This window comes from Lepisosteus platostomus, unplaced genomic scaffold, assembly GCF_059453375.1.
Source record: "Lepisosteus platostomus isolate fLepPlt1 unplaced genomic scaffold, fLepPlt1.hap1 Scaffold_78_H1, whole genome shotgun sequence".
Classification (NCBI taxonomy): Eukaryota; Metazoa; Chordata; class Actinopteri; order Semionotiformes; family Lepisosteidae; genus Lepisosteus; species Lepisosteus platostomus.
The window spans coordinates 220,227-238,460 of NW_028291690.1; the positions used below are offsets into that span (position 1 = coordinate 220,227).

The 18,234-nt window shown below is 43.9% G+C and overlaps 5 non-coding genes across 5 annotated transcripts; 2 read left to right on the forward strand and 3 right to left on the reverse strand.

The window, feature by feature from the left end:
• Positions 1 to 1,491: 1,491 nt before the first annotated feature.
• Positions 1,492 to 1,564, reverse strand: trnar-ccu (transfer RNA arginine (anticodon CCU)). The gene has a single exon. It is a non-coding gene; the product is annotated as a tRNA-Arg (tRNA).
• A 6,256-nt stretch (positions 1,565 to 7,820) lies between these two features.
• trnar-acg (transfer RNA arginine (anticodon ACG)) lies at positions 7,821 to 7,893 on the reverse strand. The gene has a single exon. It is a non-coding gene; the product is annotated as a tRNA-Arg (tRNA).
• Positions 7,894 to 9,064: 1,171 nt separating this feature from the next.
• Positions 9,065 to 9,138, reverse strand: trnak-cuu (transfer RNA lysine (anticodon CUU)). Its single transcript has one exon. It is a non-coding gene; the product is annotated as a tRNA-Lys (tRNA).
• A 379-nt stretch (positions 9,139 to 9,517) lies between these two features.
• On the forward strand, positions 9,518 to 9,599 carry trnas-gcu (transfer RNA serine (anticodon GCU)). The gene has a single exon. It is a non-coding gene; the product is annotated as a tRNA-Ser (tRNA).
• Positions 9,600 to 10,942: 1,343 nt separating this feature from the next.
• Positions 10,943 to 11,024, forward strand: trnas-uga (transfer RNA serine (anticodon UGA)). Its single transcript has one exon. It is a non-coding gene; the product is annotated as a tRNA-Ser (tRNA).
• The last annotated feature ends 7,210 nt before the right edge of the window (positions 11,025 to 18,234 follow it).

Below are 18,234 nucleotides of genomic sequence, written 5' to 3' on the forward strand. Positions count from 1 at the left end.
ATTGTTGCCTCCGATCAACAGATCCTCATTTTTCTCAGAGTTGAGTAACAAAAAGTTTTCACACATCCAAGTATTTCCTTCCTTAATGCATTTAACTAAACTGATAATAGAAGAGTTGTCGTTTGGTGTAAACAAAATGTTTATTTGAGTGTCATCAGCATATGAATGAAAGTTCATATTATTTTTTCATATTATCCTACCTAGCAGCAGCATGTAGAGAGAGAGAGCAATATTGGTCCCAGCACTGATCTTCTGGTACCCCAAATTGAACTGGTGACATTGATGAAGCAGTACAATTATTAGATATTTGAACATAATGAAAACGATGAGTAAAATGTGAAGTAAACCACTGAAGGACGGTTCCAGATAAGCCAACCTCAAACTCAAGCCTGTGTAACAAAACAGAGAGGTCAACCGTGTCAAAGGCAGCTCTAAGATCTAGAAGCAAAGCACAAGCACTGTTGCATTCCCTGCATCAGTAGCTAAGAGAATATCATTTACGACTCTTGTTAATGCAGTTTCAAAAACCAGACTAAAATTTCTCAAGTATATTATTTGAATCCAGATATGATTGACGTTGGGCAACAACTATTCTCCCAAGACTTTTAGATTGAAATGGGACCTTTGAGACAGGCCTGTAGTTGTTAAGAACTTGTTGATCCAAATTTGACTTCTTAAGAGCGGTCTAACAACCGCTACCTTAAATTGATCAGGTACAACGCCTGACGCAAGCGATGCATTCATCATACTAATTATAGGTCCTGCCAGTCCTTCGAGGGAATCTTTGACTAGCTGAGTGGGGATGGGATCTAGCGAACAGGTGGTTGACTTTGTCTTACGTCTGTGTTTATGAGTCCACCATAAGAAGAAATCTGAACAGGAGTGGTGATCATGCGAGGTCACCATGGAGGAAACCACTGCTCTCCCCCCCAAAAAAACCACCACTGCCCCTCTCAAGTTTGCTAAAGACCACATGGATGTTCCACAGCAACTCCTGGAACAATGTTCTGTGGACAGTGACAAAAGTTGAACATGTTGGTAAATGTGCACAACGTTATGTTTGGAGATAACAAAACACTGCATACCAACTCCAAAACCTCATCCCACCTGGGAAGCATAGCGGAGGCTGTACGGCTTGCAATCATCGAGGGACCGATGAATTCCAAGATGTATCAGGAAATTCTACAGCAGAATGTCAGGGTGTCTGCCTGTGATCTAAAACTCGAAAGACGCTGGGTCATGCAGCATGACAAAAACAAAGGAGTACATCAACAACAGAGTGGCTGAAACAATAGAAATTCCGTATTTTGGGAGAGTAAGAGTCCTGACCCCAATCCCATTGAAGTGCTGTGGCGTGATCTGAAGCAGGCCGTTCAGTGCAAGACATCTCCCAACTGTATGTGAGAGAAAAGCAGAGACGCTCACTGAGTAAGGTGGGGTTGCAGCTTTGCAAATCAAAAGGACATTTGTACGCTCAAAAAGGGACAGTAGCACCCCAGATGGGACTCGAACCCACAATCCCTGGCTTAGGAGGCCAGTGCCTTATCCATTAGGCCACTGGGGCACACTGGGTTGGGTCGATCACGCTGATGAAGAGCCAGTTTTTTTTTTCCTTTGCTTTTTCAAAGGGATCCCCAAAATTAGGAAAGTTAGGCAGCAGAAGGTTTACTGTGACCTGAGAAGGACCGGCATCCAATCACGGTGGTACACACACACACGCTCTCACTCATCTGAGCTACACGGCTACCAAGATGATCTCAGGTGCGCCGAGCTGGTACGGAACATATTGAACTGATCGACGGCGAATTGTCTCTCAGACAGGCTTTTCACCTCTGAGCTCCCTGACTGACAGTAATCAGCTAGGTAGTGAAACAGTCAGCTGCTTCTAAGCCTTAAACAGCTGCATCTCGGCGCTTCCACAGAGAGATGATTTGAAAGCCAAACATCGCCCATTGGGAACACCTTACTATCACTAGTTTAAGAGACTCTTAAGGTCTTGCAGAGGTGCCTGTCTAATAGCATGCGCTTTGCAAGCTATAGGTGTTTAGGCTGAGGCAGAATGCCTGTTAACAAAATGTTTTTCTAAAGGGGCCTCGCACTCTTTTCCAAGCAATGGTCACCATCCCCACCGAGTGTCACAACGTAGTCATGTCCTAGGATGTCACCTGTTAGTCTCCATTTGTCTGCCACCAACACTTTAGGTTACGGGGTCACAACCGCACCCCGGAGAGCAGAGGAGCCGTTGTCGTTCTGGCGGCGCAGATTGGGCTGAAGGTGGGGCGCTTGAATCTCGCTGTTGGAGGCCGTCTGAAACTGACCCAAGCCTTTCCCTTGAATTAAATGTAAATAAATAAATGAACCCCAGATGCACATGGAATCAATCACGTGTTTCCTTTGAGCCGTTTCAAAGACTGCTCCAGAGTTTACCTTGCACAGATGCGCAAAGATTAATGATGGGGGTGCACGCTTCCAGGCGCCTTACAACTGTAGGGACTGATTAGAGACAATTCGTAGCGTGTGTTCGTTTCCATATACGCCCCGTGTTGCAATGGTAGGATGAAGTCAAATACGGCTTGGACGCGTAACGGCATTCTATCCAACTGCAGGACTTGAGGGTTTTTTGTGCTTTGTTCTGTTTTCGTTGACATCGCATTCGTAAGAGCGTCAAAAAAAGGCAATTCCAGCATCTAACACGAATAAAAGGGCTATTGAAACTGCAGGGCTGCGCAGCTTCTAAAATCCTTGCACACAATTCTCCGTTATTGTTACTTCCTTCTTTCTGTCTAACAAAGTTCCCTTTTCCTGACCGGACGGGGAGACTTTATCATTCCAACTTGAAGCCAGCCTTAAGTCCTCTGAGGCGCATTTGTCTGCTAGCATGCATTTTGTGAAAGTTTTTTTTGTTGTTGTTAAACGGAAAGCGACTTTGAAAAAGGTTTCCGCCGCTGCCCGGCACTCTATGTTAGACTGCATCAAAAAGGCAGTGGCGGCGGCGGCGGCCGAGTGGTTAGGGCGATGGACTAGAAAGCCATCGGGGTCTCCCTGCGAAGCTTCGAGTCCTGCCGCCTACGGTGTCGTCGTGTGTCTGCGCAACAAAGGAAAAGCACCTGTTTTGCTTTTCCCGCAACTTTTAAAACGCGAATGATCTGGATTTCTACATGATTGGCTCTTAAAATGTGATCTGATCTTCATCTGACGCATAATAATAAATAAAGACAGTCTTGTTTAACAAACAACACACACAACATTTTACATTGTCAATTCAGTTCAAATCAATGTATTTCTATATAGCACCTTTCACAACAAGGTTGTCTCAAGGCACTTAACAATGCAAGTTGTTAAGAGCCTTGTGTCTAATATGCCACTTAGGTTACGTGCTGTCTCTTTGAGGCAAATGTTTAAATCCTCTGAGTTAAGTGCTGAAGTTATAGTAGTCCTATCAGTATTGTTGCCTCCGATCAACAGATCCTCAGTTTTCTCAGAGTTGAGTAACAAAAAGTTTTCACACATCCAAGTCTTTCCTTCATTAATGCATTTAACTAAAGTGATAATAGAAAAGTTGTCGTTTGGTGTGAACAAAATGTTTATTTGAGTGTCATCAGCATATGAATGAAAGTTCATATTATTTTTTCGTATTATCCTACCTAGCAGCAGCATGTAGAGAGAGAGAGCAATATTGGCCCCGGCACTGATCCGTCTGGTACCCCAAATTGAACTGGTGACGTTGATGAAGCAGTACAATTATTAGATATTTGAACATAATGAAAACGATGAGTAAAATGTGAAGTAAACCACTGAAGGACGGTTCCAGATAAGCCAACCTCAAACTCAAGCCTGTGTAACAAAACAGAGAGGTCAGCCGTGTCAAAGGCAGCTCTAAGATCTAGAAGCACAAGCACTGTTGCATTCCCCACATCAGTAGCTAAGAGAATATCATTTACGACTCTCGTTAATGCAGTTTCAGAAAGCAGACTGAAATTTCTCAAGTATATTATTTGAATCCAGATACGATTGACATTGGGCAACAACTATTCTCTCAAAACTTTTAGATTGAAATGGGACCTTTGAGACAGGCCTGTAGTTGTTAAGAACTTGTGGATCCAAATTTGACTTCTTAAGGAGCGGTCTAACAACCGCTACCTTAAATTGATCAGGTACAACGCCTGACGCAAGCGATGCATTCATCATACTAATTATAGGTCCTGCCAGTCCTTCGAGGGAATCTTTGACTAGCTGAGTGGGGATGGGATCTAGCGAACAGGTGGTTGACTTTGTCTTACGTCTGTGTCCATGAGTCCACCATAAGAAGAAATCTGAACAGGAGCGGTGATCATGCGAGGTCACCACGGAGGAAACCACTGCTCTCCCCCCAAAAAAAACCACCACTGCCCCTCTCAAGTTTGCTAAAGACCACATGGATGTTCCACAGCAACTCCTGGAACAATGTTCTGTGGACAGACATGACAAAAGTTGAACTTGTTGGTAAATGTGCACAGCGTTATGTTTGGAGATAACAAAACACTGCATACCAACTCCAAAACCTCATCCCACCTGGGAAACATGGCGGAGGCTGTACGGCTTGCAATCATCGAGGGACCGATGAATTCCAAGATGTATCAGGAAATTCTACAGCAGAATGTCAGGGTGTCTGCCTGTGATCTAAAACTCGAAAGAGGCTGGGTCATGCAGCATGACAAAAACAAAGGAGTACATCAACAACAGAGTGGCTGAAACAGAAGAAATTCCGTATTTTGGGATGGCCAAGTAAGAGTCCTGACCCCAATCCCATTGAAGTGCTGTGGCGTGATCTGAAGCAGGCCGTTCAGCGCAAGACATCCCAAAAATATACATGAACTGAAACAGTTTTGCATAGAGGAATAGGCCAAAATACCTCCTAACCGCTGCTCAGGTCTGACCAGCCGCTACAGAAAGTGGGGATTGAGGTTTTTGTCATAAAGGAGGTTCCACTAGCTCCTTAATATAAGGGTTCACGTACTTTTTCCATCAATGACCTTGATTGTTTAAACCATTTGGTCAATAAAGAAACAGCAATGTCAAATGTTGGGCGTGTGTTGTTTGTTAAATCAGACTCTCTTTATTAATTATTATGACTTAGATAAAGATAAGATCACATGTTAGGAGCCATTCATGCAGAAATCCACATCATTTCGAAGGGCTGTTTACAAAAGTTTTTCTCCCAACTGTATGTGAGAGAAAAGAAGAGACGCTCACTGAGTAAGGTGGGGTTGTAGCTTTGCAAATCAAAAGGACATTTGTACGCTCAAAATGGGACAGGAGCACCCCAGATGGTACTCAAACCCACAATCCCTGGCTTAGGAGGCCAGTGTCTTAGCCATTAGGCCACTGCGCCACACTGGGTGAGGTCGATCATGCTGATGAAGAGCCAGTTTTTTTTCCTTTGCTTTTTCAAAGGGATCCCCAAAATTAGGGAAGTTAGGCAGCAGAAGGTTTACTGTGACCTGAGAAGGACCGGCATCCAATCACGGTGGTACACACACACACGCTCTCACTCATCTGAGCTACACGGCTACCAAGATGATCTCAGTTGCGCCGAGCTGGTACGGAACATATTGAACTCATCGACGGCGAATTGTCTCTCAGACAGGCTTTTCACCTCTGAGCTCCCTGACTGACAGTAATCAGCTAGGTAGTGAAACAGTCAGCTGCTTCTAAGCCTTAAACAGCTGCATCTCGGCGCTTCCACAGAGAGATGATTTGAAAGCCAAACATCGCCCATTGGGAACACCTTACTATCACTAGTTTAAGAGACTCTTAAGGTCTTGCAGAGGTGCCTGTCTAATAGCATGCACTTTGCAAGCTATAGGTGTTTAGGCTGAGGCAGAATGCCTGTTAACAAAATGTTTTTCTAAAGGGGCCTCGCACTCTTTTCCAAGCAATGGTCACCATCCCCACCGAGTGTCACAATGTAGTCATGTCCTAGGACATCACCTGTTAGTCTCCATTTGTCTGCCACCAACACTTTAGGTTACGGGGTCACAACCGCACCCCAAAGACCAGAGGAGCTGTTGTCGTTCTGGCGGCGCAGATTGGGCTGAAGGTGGGGCGCTTGAATCTCGCTGTTGGAGGCCGTCTGAAACTGACCCAAGCCTTTCCCTTGAATTAAATGTAAATAAGAAATGAACCCCAGATGCATATGGAATCAATCACGTGTTTCCTTTGAGCCGTTTCAGAGACTGCTCCAGAGTTTACCTTGCACAGATGCGCAAAGATTAATGATGGGGGTGCACGCTTCCAGGCGTCTTACAACTGTAGGGACTGATTAGAGACAATTCGTAGCTTGTGCTCATTTCCCTCTATTCCCCGTGTTGCAGTGGTAGGATGACGTAAATTCCTGCTTCGACACGTAACGGCATTATAATCAAGTGCAGGAGCTGAGGGCTTTAGTTTTGTTTCGTTTTCTATGGCGTTCGTAAGCGCGCAAATCAAAGGCAATTCCTGCGTCTAACACGAATGTAAATGCTTTTGAAAGTGCAGTGTGGTGCAGCTTGTAAAATCCTTGTCCACATTTTTGGTTTGTTGATGTTTTTTCTGTCTGCCAAAGTTGCATTTTGACATCCGGACTGGGGGACTTTATCATTTGAACGTGAAGCCAGCCTTAAACCCTCTGAGGCGTGTCTGTCTGCCGGCACGAATCTTGTGAAAGGTATTTTTTTTAACGGAGAGCAACTTTAAAAAGGTTTCCGCAGCCAAATCGCAGTCCGTGTTTGATTATAGGAGGAATGCGGCGGCGGCGAGCTCGCATTTGTCGTGCTCGAGTGGTTAAGGCGATGGGCTCGAAATGCGTTGGGGCTTCCCCGCGCAGGTGCGAAACCTGCCGACTCCGGCGTCTGCCGCACGTCGCCTTGTGCCTGCGCGGCAGAGGCGAAGTGCCGCTTTTCCTTTCCTGGTACTATAACAACGCGAAATCGCTTGGACCCGCTGCCATGGAAATCAATTCTTCAGATAACTACACATTTTGCGTTCGCACCTCTGGTGCTCTACTTATGCCTTTGAAAACCTAATGAATAAAGCTGAAAGAACCGACACGATATGTAGGTGCTGGTAAAGCACGCAGTAAAGAACTGTTAACAGCAAGGGTTTCAGTGGGTTAACTGAGGAGAAGGCGTGATCGCTAATTGTTGACTTTTTATTTGGTGTTAGAAACACTCTTACTGTGCATGACGTGCAACAAATGTAGCCACAGAAATTGCATCACGCTTTCATGTATGCTATTGCAGACACCAACGTTGCCTAGATAGAAAACCGAAAAAGCCGTGGGTTTGCTTGCTGGTCTGAAGGATCTCTCTTCGAATCTCTATCATTTGTCAATGGAAGTAAAAGGCGCTGCAATCTCATACGTTCAGAATCAAACCCGCAGGTGTTGTTCGACTTTTTTTTCTTGACTAATTACAACTGAGTGTCGCATGAGCAGTTACATAAACTTGTCTGGTATATTTGAACACAAATGCCGTTCTTCAATTAAAACTAACAGTACATTGTCAGGGACATTCAGTTCTATACAAACAAGAGACAGACAAGAGAATATTTCTACCGTTCATGTGGACTACGTGTTGACTTACTGATCGGAATAATTGAAAGGTTCGGGCTCATAGCCGATGCAGTGCGTGCTAATTAGAACAGCAACGCTAAGCTCTCAGCACCGTACTGAGCCCAGGTGTTTTTCTAAAGCTGTCAGGTGCAGTTCATTTACATGAAGGAAATATCTTACTGGGTACGATTACAATGCAGTAAGTAGCACAGACTACTTAGGGAGTAGCCCGATGTGTTTAAAAACGACCCGAGCCAGGCAGGAGTCGAACTTGCAATCTCCTGATCCGTAGTCAGACGCGTTATCCATTGCGCCACTGGCCCTGGTGTGACACTGCAGGACTGTAACCCAGTGAGATGAGCACTGCACCTAGTAAAATATTACCCCCGGTCCATTCTTTTCCAAAAGTGAGAAACACCTGTTTTCTACATTTTGTCTGTTTTAAAACCATATCTCTTTAAACCAAACCAAGAGTTTGTCTTTTGCACTGATATTCTGATTCATTTCGATTTCAAAGAAAAAAAAAACATTATCTTCCAAAGCATCATAAAATTGTCCCTTCTTCCAGACTCTACTTCTCTCTTGTAGTAGTACAGCAGACCTTTCCAGGTGAGCAGATCACAGAGTCCGAAATATGCTTCCTCCATCAAGCAAAGTACCTGAACATGACTCTGTCTTCATAAAAGCGCCCCTGTAATAAAGAAATTAAATCCGAAATCAAGAGGGCAGTTGCCTACTGAAGTTCAAGAAGTCATCAATTTTAACCCAGCAACACATTAAAGGCTGCATCTATACAAGTACGATTCTAGAAATGCTCACCAGATTACGTTTTAAGAAGGAACTGTGCCTCAGGTTCCGCCGAGATCTTAACTCGGATGGCAGGATTCAGAGTCCGGAGTGTGGACTGATGGCGCACGGAGGGTCCATATACTGTGGATCCCTCAGTGATCTTCCGCGTGTTCAAACCGCCAGCGTGTGACTCCCCTGTCCCTGTGACCTCATTGCTCTGCTCTCGCCTCTGTGCAGCTGAGCCCGACTCATGGTAAAGTGGAAAAAAATATGCCCTCATCGTGGGATTTACTCTGGATCGAGGATAGATGTCACTTTTTTATCGTTGAACAGGATGTATGTGATGTGGCGACTAGGTTCAATATTGTATCCTTTTAAAAGATTAAGGACTGGGGTGAGCGTGATTTACCACCCTTTCAGCTAAGAACCCGACATGAGCACCGTTTAAGCTGCATAGACTCGGTCGTTTAACTCTTCTCCATTAGCAGGGTTAAGGTTAAAGAAAAAAAACATTGCTGACTTCTTTTTTTTTGCCAGCCGCTAGCGCTGATTAGCAATGTTTGTATTTCATGTTTTGCAAGTTCCATCCATTTTAAGAAAAACAAGTCGCGTTAAAGACAGGAAATGAATACTTGCATTTAATTAAGTCTAGCCGTAGGCGGTTGTCTGTAAGGACCAGTTCTGTTCGAGAAGACAGAACAAAGAAGGCACCACTGGGATTCGGACCCAGGATCTCCTGTTTAAGAGACAAGCGCTTTAACCAACTAAGCAACGGCGCCCCGGTAGTGTTGTCCTTTTGCAGCCACTTGGACACACCACTCAGACACATCTGCATTCGGTGTGTGCTCCGCCTGCTCGCTGAGCAAGTTGCCACCTTTACATACAATAGCAACATCGACACCAAGAGAAAGGATGACAAATGGCTTTTATCTGGAACTTTTCATGTCCAAGGAGCTCAATGTGCTTTCTGTGTACAACAGGGCCACTGAACTCCACAATGGCCACTGAACCACAGCAGTGGCTTGCTGGCTTGACATCTCCCAAGGAAAATGTTGAAATCGCATGTGGAACAGGAAAAGGACCCTTGAGTACGAGGGAAAAAAAAGAAAAAGATCATCTGGAGCGCGCCAACCCATGTCTGGACAGCCCAGTTTCATCGACGAGGTGGCCGAGTGGTTAAGGCGATGGACTGCTAATCCATTGTGCTCTGCACGCATGGGTTCGAATCCCATCCTCGTCGCTCTCTACGTTTGACGTTGGCTCTCCTTTTGTTTGCTCCAGTACTAGAGCCTTACATTTTCTAGCGGTGGCTGAACATGGTATAGTAGGCTAACGTTGGTATCGAGCAGTGGTAGTAACAGTATTTACGTGCCGCTGCTGCCAAGTGGCTCTGGGTTGAGACCGCGTTTTCACTTACTTGCAGCACAAACGGAGAAAGCGATTTTTGACAGTCTCTCGAGAGACTGCGCTAGGTGTTTAGGGATAGACTTTGTCAGTTCCCCCTGGGATGATGGCCTCTCAAATAGTTTGTGATTCCTCTAGACGTTTATACAGTAGAAGCCTGCTTCGTGGCTTAAATCCAAGCTAAGGAAACGAGTTAGAGGTCTGATGCAGAACTGCGAATTCAATGAAGGGGAACACTACAGTACATTGCACTGTATGTGTGAGGAAAGCTGCCCCCTACTGTTCCTTGTCGACCGAACAGAGGACTGTAAAGGATACCGCCAAGAAACTTTAGGATGCTGGTTGGAATCCAGCTCCAAAGAAGCCCCTTTGGGTGTTATGTAATCAAAAAGTAAGAACAGAGAATCTCCCTTTGATCAAAAGCGCAACAGAACTGTTTTCCGTGGAGCAGGTTTCAGACCCGTAGACCTGTTTTATTTGTAGGGCAGGGCGCATTCCCAAACGCGAATCTCCTGTTTTAGAAATGCTTTGGGCGGCGTGAAGTGAAAATAAGAAGTGGGCTCCAGATGCACATGGAAGCAATCAAGTGTTTCATCCGAGCTGTTTCAAAGACTGCTCAACAGCTTTCCTTTTACAGAGGCCCAACGATTAATGATGGGGGTGCACCCTTCAATGTGCCTTACGACTCTAGGGAGTGATTGAGACGATTCGTAGCGTGTGTTCATTTCCCTCTATTCCCCATGTTGCAGTGGTAAGATGACGTAAATTCCTGCTTCGACACGTAACGGCGTTATAATCAAGTACAGGAGCTGAGGGCTTTTGTTTTGTTTCGTTTTCTATGGCGTTCGTAAGCGCGCAAAACAAAGACAATTCCTGCGTCTAACACGAATGTAAATGCTTTTGAAAGTGCAGTGTGGTGCAGCTTGTAAAATCCTTGTCCACATTTGTGGTTTGTTGATGTTTTTTCTGTCTGCCAAAGTTGCATTTTGACATCCGGACGGGGAGACTTTATCATTTGAACGTGAAGCCAGCCTTAAACCCTCTGAGGCGTGTCTGTCTGCCGGCATGTATCTTGTGAAAGGTTTTTTTTTTAACAGAGAGCGACTTTAAAAAGGTTTCCGCAGCCACCTCGCACTCCGTGTTAGATTATAGGAGGAATGCGGCGGCGGCGAGCTCGCTGTAGTCGTGGCCGAGTAGTTAAGGCGATGGATTTGAAATCCATTGGGGACTCCCCGCTCAGGTTCGAATCCTGCCGACTACGGCGTCTGCCGCACGTCACCTTGTGCCTGTGCGGCAAAGGCGAAGTGCCGCTTCTCCTTTCCTGGTACTATAAAAATGCTACATCGCTTGGTCCTGCTTCCATGGAAAGCAGTTCTTCAGGTAATTCTACTCTCTTACCAAAGCTGTTAGGTTCCTTTCCGTGGTGAGATGGGTTGTCATGCAACGCTGCCACATAGTGCTGACAGACAAGTGTGTTGCGGGAGAAGAGAAAAGTGTTTGAAGATTTAAGAGTGTCTTAGGTGGAGCCAAAATCAAGTGTCACAAATGCAAGTGGGAAGATTTCCAATGTTTAATATGGTCAAAATAAGCGGAAGTTACCAGCTGGTCCGGCACAGTCTGCCATGCTTTTGTCATATACTGTAAAGTGGTGTGGAACTGGGTGTCGAACTGGAGCCTCACCATTTGCATATGTGAGGCTCCAGTTATACATCGAGTGTCACATTAAATGACAAAAATGAAGAGAGTTAAAGCACCTGGAGAGGTTTTCTTACAACTTTTGAGCTGACACAGTTTTGGAAAATGTTTCCTTCACGGTGCACTGAACAACATAGGCAGCCAAGAGTCTCCAAAACAAAACAGAATGGACAGATAGGAGAAAATTCCCACTCGTCCTGAAGTTCCCAAAATCCAGCACTGAGCGTAAACAAAGTGTCTAAGTAGCGTGGGAATGCTAACCCTAACCCTAGCTGGAGTTTGAGCAATCCGGCACTGAGCGTAAGAAGATGAGTCAAAGTAACGTCTAATCGGATTAGTTTCCTTAGAGCTGGTTCAGAGTTTGCTCAAGAGTTTACCTTTCACAGATGCGCAAAGAAGAATGTTGGGGGTGCACGCTTCAAGGCGCCTTACAGCTGTAGGGAGTGATTCGAGACGATTCGTGGCGTGTGCTCGTTCCCATATACCGTACGACCCGGGGTGCAGTGCTAGGATGACGTACAATACCGCTTGGGCACGTAACGGGGTTATATGCAAGTGCAGGACGTGAGGGTTTTCGTTTGTTCGTTTTGTTTTGCTCTGCTTTGCTTTGTTTTGCTTTCCATCGCGTTGGTAAGAGCGTAAATAAAAAGGCGATTCCTGTGTCTACCACTAATGTAAGAGCTATTTCAAGTGCGACGTGGTGCGGCTTTTCAAATGCTTGTGGGCATTTCTCTGTTGTTGATTCTTTTTTTGTGTGTAACAAAGTGGCATTTTCATGTCCGGACGGGGAGACTTTATCATTCCGACATGAAGCCACCCTTAAGTCCTCTGAGGCGTGTCTGTCTGCAAGGCTTGTATTTTGGAAATGTTTTTTTGAAACGGAGAACGACTTTGAAATAGGCTTCCGCCGGCGCCTCGCGACCCAGGTAAGATTGTAGCAAGAACGCAGCGGCAGTGGGGCTTGCTGTAGTCGTGGCTGAGTGGTTAAGGCAATGAACTAGAAATCCATTGGGGTCTCCCCGCACAGGTTCCAATCCTGCCGACTACGTTGTCCACTTTCAGTCGGTGTGTTTCGGCACAAGCAAAGAAGCGCGCCTCTTTGCTGTTCCTGGTGGTTTTAAAACGCCCAATCGCTTGTACCCGCTGCCTTAGAAATAAGTTCTTCAGCGTCCGCAAATGGCATTTTGCAGCTGGAAGCAGATGTCGACGCGTTTTGCACAGAGCACCAAAAAAGCGTCTTTTTTGAAGGCCCAGGCACTGAGCATTGGTGGTTCAGTGGTAGAATTCTCGCCTGCCACGCGGTAGGCTCGGGTTCGATTCCCGGCCAATGCAGTGGCTTTTGCAGCGAGCGGCTCCATCACTTGCATCCCCTTGCAACTCGCAACTGAAAACCCACTGAAGCTAAGCAGGTGTGAGCCAGGTCAGTACCTGGATGAGGATGAGCTACAGGGAAAAACAAAGCTTCCAGCTGGAAGCGGTGTTAATGGTGCCGGCGGGGGGGCGCTCACCCTGAGGTCTGTGCGGGTCCCAATGCCCCAGTATAGTGACGGAGATGCTGTGTTGTAAAAGGGCGCTGTCTTTTGGATGAGATGTAAAACCGAGGTCACAGCGCTCTGTGGTCATTCAAAATGACCACCAAAACCTTTGACAAAAGCTCTTGGTAATTGATGGTCTTCAATAATGCTTCTCCTTTAGGTACATTTTAAATCAGCTGAAAAATGCTGTGAAATGGGGGGGCACTTCAGGCCAGTGTAGGATTTGGGTTACAAGAACCATGAAACTGCACGAGAAAGCCCGTACACTGATTACACGGCTTTCTATTCAAAGGAGGACAAAAGAAATTCCCTGAGTTTGATTTTTTGCAGCACAGAGAGGAGCACTGTCGTGAGGCTGGTTAGCTCAGTTGGTTAGAGCGTGGTGCTAATAACGCCAAGGTCGCGGGTTTGAGCCCTGTACGGGCCAGGTCTAGGTCCAGGTCCCTGTTTGTGAAACAGGCAAATGACTGTCTCAGGGGCCCATTCCTCATTCTCAAGACACATGTATGCAGTATGTACACCGTGCATTGAGCAATAGGGACTGAATACACCACAGGTAAGGTTAGAAGTCATTCTGAGGTGCCACAGGTGAGGGATACAGCTAGGCATCCGAAATGTAGGGTTTGAGACCCTTCAGGAGTACTGCATCCTTTGAGACAGACCCGTGCATGTTAAACAAATGATCATTTCTTTCGGCATTAGGGACTAAATATACTAAACATATGATGCTAAAATGTTATTTTCACATATATTAATGTAATAAATGATTGCTTATGCTTTAGAAACAAATCTAATTAAAATAAAAGCTTAAGTTTTGTATTTATCTTGTACCATAGAACATGATTTTCTTTGTATTTCAAGCCCACAAAGTGTCCAAATGACGCACTACATGATATAAGGAAGATTATCACATGCATATCGGTATTATCTTTCTTATGAAAATGCATTCCTTTCATTACCTTTTACTTTTTAAAATGAACTCAAATTGAGTATAATGTAATAATTTAAGTAGAATAGATTCTAATAATATAATGATCCAGTGTTTTGCACTACTTCACTGCTTCACTGCTCTATGCCATCTGGAAATAAATCCTCAGACTGCTTACTGCCCTGGGCATGTACCAATAAATTAAAGGAGCACATCTGTTTATCACTGCGTTGAAGCAGGAGACACACAGTCTCTGCAAACACATCCTAGATACAGTGTTCCAGCACCTTTGACCTCATCCAGAACATATCATTTCTTGAAAGGGATTGCTGTCCGAATGCACATCTGAATCCCAAGCAGAATCTCTAGTAAAATACGATCATTTGTGAAACAGGCAAATGACTGTCTCAGGGGCCCATTCCTCATTGTCAGACACATGTATGGAATGCTTTCACCGTGCATTGAGCAATAGGGATTAAAAACACCGCAGGTAAGGTTAGATGTCATGTTCTATGATCATTTCTTTCAGCATTAGGGACTAAATATACTAAACGTATGATGCTAAAATGTTATTTTTACATATATTAATGTAATAAATGATTGCTTATGCTTTATAAACAAATCTAATTAAAATAAAAGCTTAAGTTTTGTATTTATCTTGTACCATAGAACATGATTTGCTTTGTATTTCAAGCCCACAAAGTGTCCAAATGTTCTATGATCATTTCTTTCAGCATTAGGGACTAAATATACCAAACGTATGATGCTAAAATCCTGAAAAAAGGATGTGCTCCATCTCGTCAGTAGATTGGATTCCAAAACTGATTTGGGTCAATATACATTACCTTTGAAATTAAAGTACAGTCTACTGTAGGGAACCATCAACTTAGAAAGCATTGGCCTTCCCTGGGGGTCAGGTAGGTGCAAAAGATAAACCTTTATCCTATCTTTATCTTAAGATAAGTGGCCAAGCAGTATTTTTCCAAGTTTCACCAAGCACATCATGTTGCCATAGTAGACAAAGTTCTATAAAATGTTAAATAACTTTTAAAAAAAGCATCTTGGTCTTACAGTACTGTACAAGGTGAATTAAACTGTCCCTGGTAATAAAAAGTAATTAGAAGCATCCCAGAAACTTTATCTCTAGAAACATTAGCTGTTTTATATCATGTAATTTAGTGTGATGTTGTCAGAATTCAAGGACATTATCACACACAGAAATTGGTTCAGTTAAATCTAAAAAACACAGCTAAACATGGGTTTAAATGTAACAGAAGTCTTACCTCTTGTCAAAAGATTTAATTCAAGAAGCGATGTAATAAATGATTGCTTATGCTTTATAAAGAAATCTAATTAAAATAAAAGCTTAAGTTTTGTATTTATCTTGTACCATAGAACATGATTTTCTTTGTATTTGAAGCCCACAAAGTGTCCAAATGATGCACTACATGATATAAGGAAGATTATCACATGCATATCGGTATTATCTTTCTTATGAAAATGCATTCCTTTCATTACCTTTTACTTTTTAAAATGAACTCAAATTGTGTATAATGTAATAATTTAAGTAGAATAGATTCAGGTAGGAAATATAGAGTCATGATGTTTATGGCTGACATCATTTCACATGGGTGAATTTTAAGCTAAGAAATAAAAACATTTACAATGAAGATACCATTGCTTAATTTTAAATGCCTTTAAAAAATAAATACCTCCTGAGAATAATTTGCCACTCCCAGATCCTTGGTAAGGTACTGTTTGAATCCAATCAGGAGAGGAGCATCCAGGGAGTGCTTTCTATAGAGTCCAGCTTGGGCCACTCTCTTCCGGCCTGCTGATACTTTTTAACTACTCAGGGCCTGTAAGGATATAAAACACCGGTTTAAACATTTTATACCTATAAGACAAATTAGAATTTTAGTAAAAAATAGATACATCTGAAAAATAAAAAGTCTTACTGCTGATAGAGTTCTTCAGAGCTCACATCTTCCCCTTCCTTATCCGCTTCTGTTTCAGTTTCTAGAGCAGCCTCTGGCATCTCTTCCTCCTGGACTGCGGCCTCTTCCTCAGGGCCGCTGGAATGCAGGTAGATTCTTTTCAACATGCTTTTACATAATATGTTGTAACAATGATTTCAAAAAGAAACTACAGAAGCCTTACAGATTAAAAATATCTCACCTTGCCAATGTGTCTTCAGGCTTCCCATGTACAAAAAGGCCCAAGGACTCTAGCAGTCTTACAACCACTATCCTGTTTGCCTCACCAGACACGATCTCTATTCTGTGGTAATCCACGATGACCCCGTTCTTCAGGTGATTCATCATGTCCTCCCTCGCCTGTTGAGAGGCCATCCTGATGTTTTCTGCCGTGGCGTGCTTCATACACGCCCTCTTCAAGTGAGCAGGAAGCTGATCAAGAGTATTCAGGCACATCTTGCACACCAGGGGAATCCTCGCGGGTTTCCTTTGAAAATAAATAATACCATCTGTGTATAGAAACAAGCTAAGACTGATTTCTTAAATTATCCTTAATTTTCTCTCTCATAGTTTGAGCATAATGATTTTATTGCATTTATATAAGAATTGCTCATTGCTCCTAAATAAATAATGGTTTCATAAAAAAGTGAACACTTGGTCTCAGTCACAGACTTTCCAATAGAAGCCATTGTGGAGTTCAGCAACTGCAGGTCCTAGAAGTGGGGAAGGAATTTTAAAAGAGAAATTGAATTACAATACAGAAGGAATGGCTGAGGGATCACTGAAATATATATATACAAATTCCAAAGACTGAGTCCATATAGAAACAACTACCTTTCATTTTCAGTATAAGAAAAAAAAAACATTATCTTCCAAAGCATCATAAAATTGTCCCTTCTTCCAGACTCTACTTCTCTCTTGTAGTAGTATAGCAGACCTTTCCAGGTGAGCAGATCACAGAGTCCGAAATGAGCTTCCTCCATCAAGCAAAGTACCTGAACATGACTCTGTCTTCATAAAAGCGCCCCTGTAATAAAGAAATTAAATCCGAAATCAAGAGGGCAGTTGCCTACTGAAATACAAGAAGTCATCAATTTTAACCTAGCAACACATTAAAGGCTGCATCTATACAAGTACGATTCTAGAAATGCTCACCAGATTACGTTTTAAGAAGGAACTGCGCCTCAGGTTCCGCCGAGATCTTAACTCGGATGGCAGGATTCAGAGTCCGGAGTGCGGACTGATGGCGCACGGAGAGTCCATATACTGTGGATCCCTCAGTGATCTTCCGCGTATTCAAACCGCCAGCGTGTGACTCCCCTGTCCCCGTGACCTCATTGCTCTGCTCTCTCCTCTGTGCAGCTGAGCCCGACTCACGGTAAAATGGAAAAAAATATGCCCTCGACGTGAGATTTATTCTGGAGCGAGCCAGTGTTGCGCATAGCTGCCTTCAAAGCAGTTAACCCAGGTTCGATTCCCGGCCAACGCAGTTACGAATGTTTTCAAATGCTGTCATGAGCCTTGGATTGTGACTAGCAAAGCGAAGCCTTTTGAAAGAGCTAAAGCACTGCAAAACGGAATTGAAGGAGAATCTTACAGGGGATTCTGAGCAGTGTCTGCATACATGCAGTCAGATAAAGGTGCTGAAAGCTTGAGCTACTCTCAATGTCATGCTGCCCTTCCCCGGAGTAAATCTGTTACATTGAAAGAATGCTTCTGGCAGGTTCAAAAAGAGACCCTTGTTAATTGGAGAAATCAATGATTTCGAATGAATTCTGTATGCGTTAAAAGACAGCTATACACAGAAAACATGCAGGACACTGCTCATGATGTTTCCCGAGCAGAAACACAGTGCGTTTTTCCAAGCCATTTGACAAAGCCCACCCACTGAAAACTGCAGCAGATCGTGTAAAGACGTTCAACTTTGTAACTACTGCACGCACAGGAAGCAGAATAAATTCCTCTTTTCAAACTGTCAAAGGTTTGCTTTGCGAACGCTGCAGGACATCGCACAATCTCTTTTGAATGGGGACAAACGATTTCTTATGGGGCGCAGTAAGTACAGACGTTTAAAATGCTCCACTCATGCCGACGATGCAGCATGAAGAAGCGCAACCTAACGTTTGACAGACAAAAGCCAGGCGCCGCTACGAGCAATATGAAATCATACTGACAAGCACACGGCGTTTCGCGCTGACACAAAAGTAATCTCGACAGACGCTGTTCTCTGCATAAAGCTGAAAGAGCTAAAGAGCGTTTCTGTTGACACGTAACAAGTTCGTTTCTTTCTACCATGATATCACCGTGACCAAATCTGTCTTTAAACACCTTGCTCAG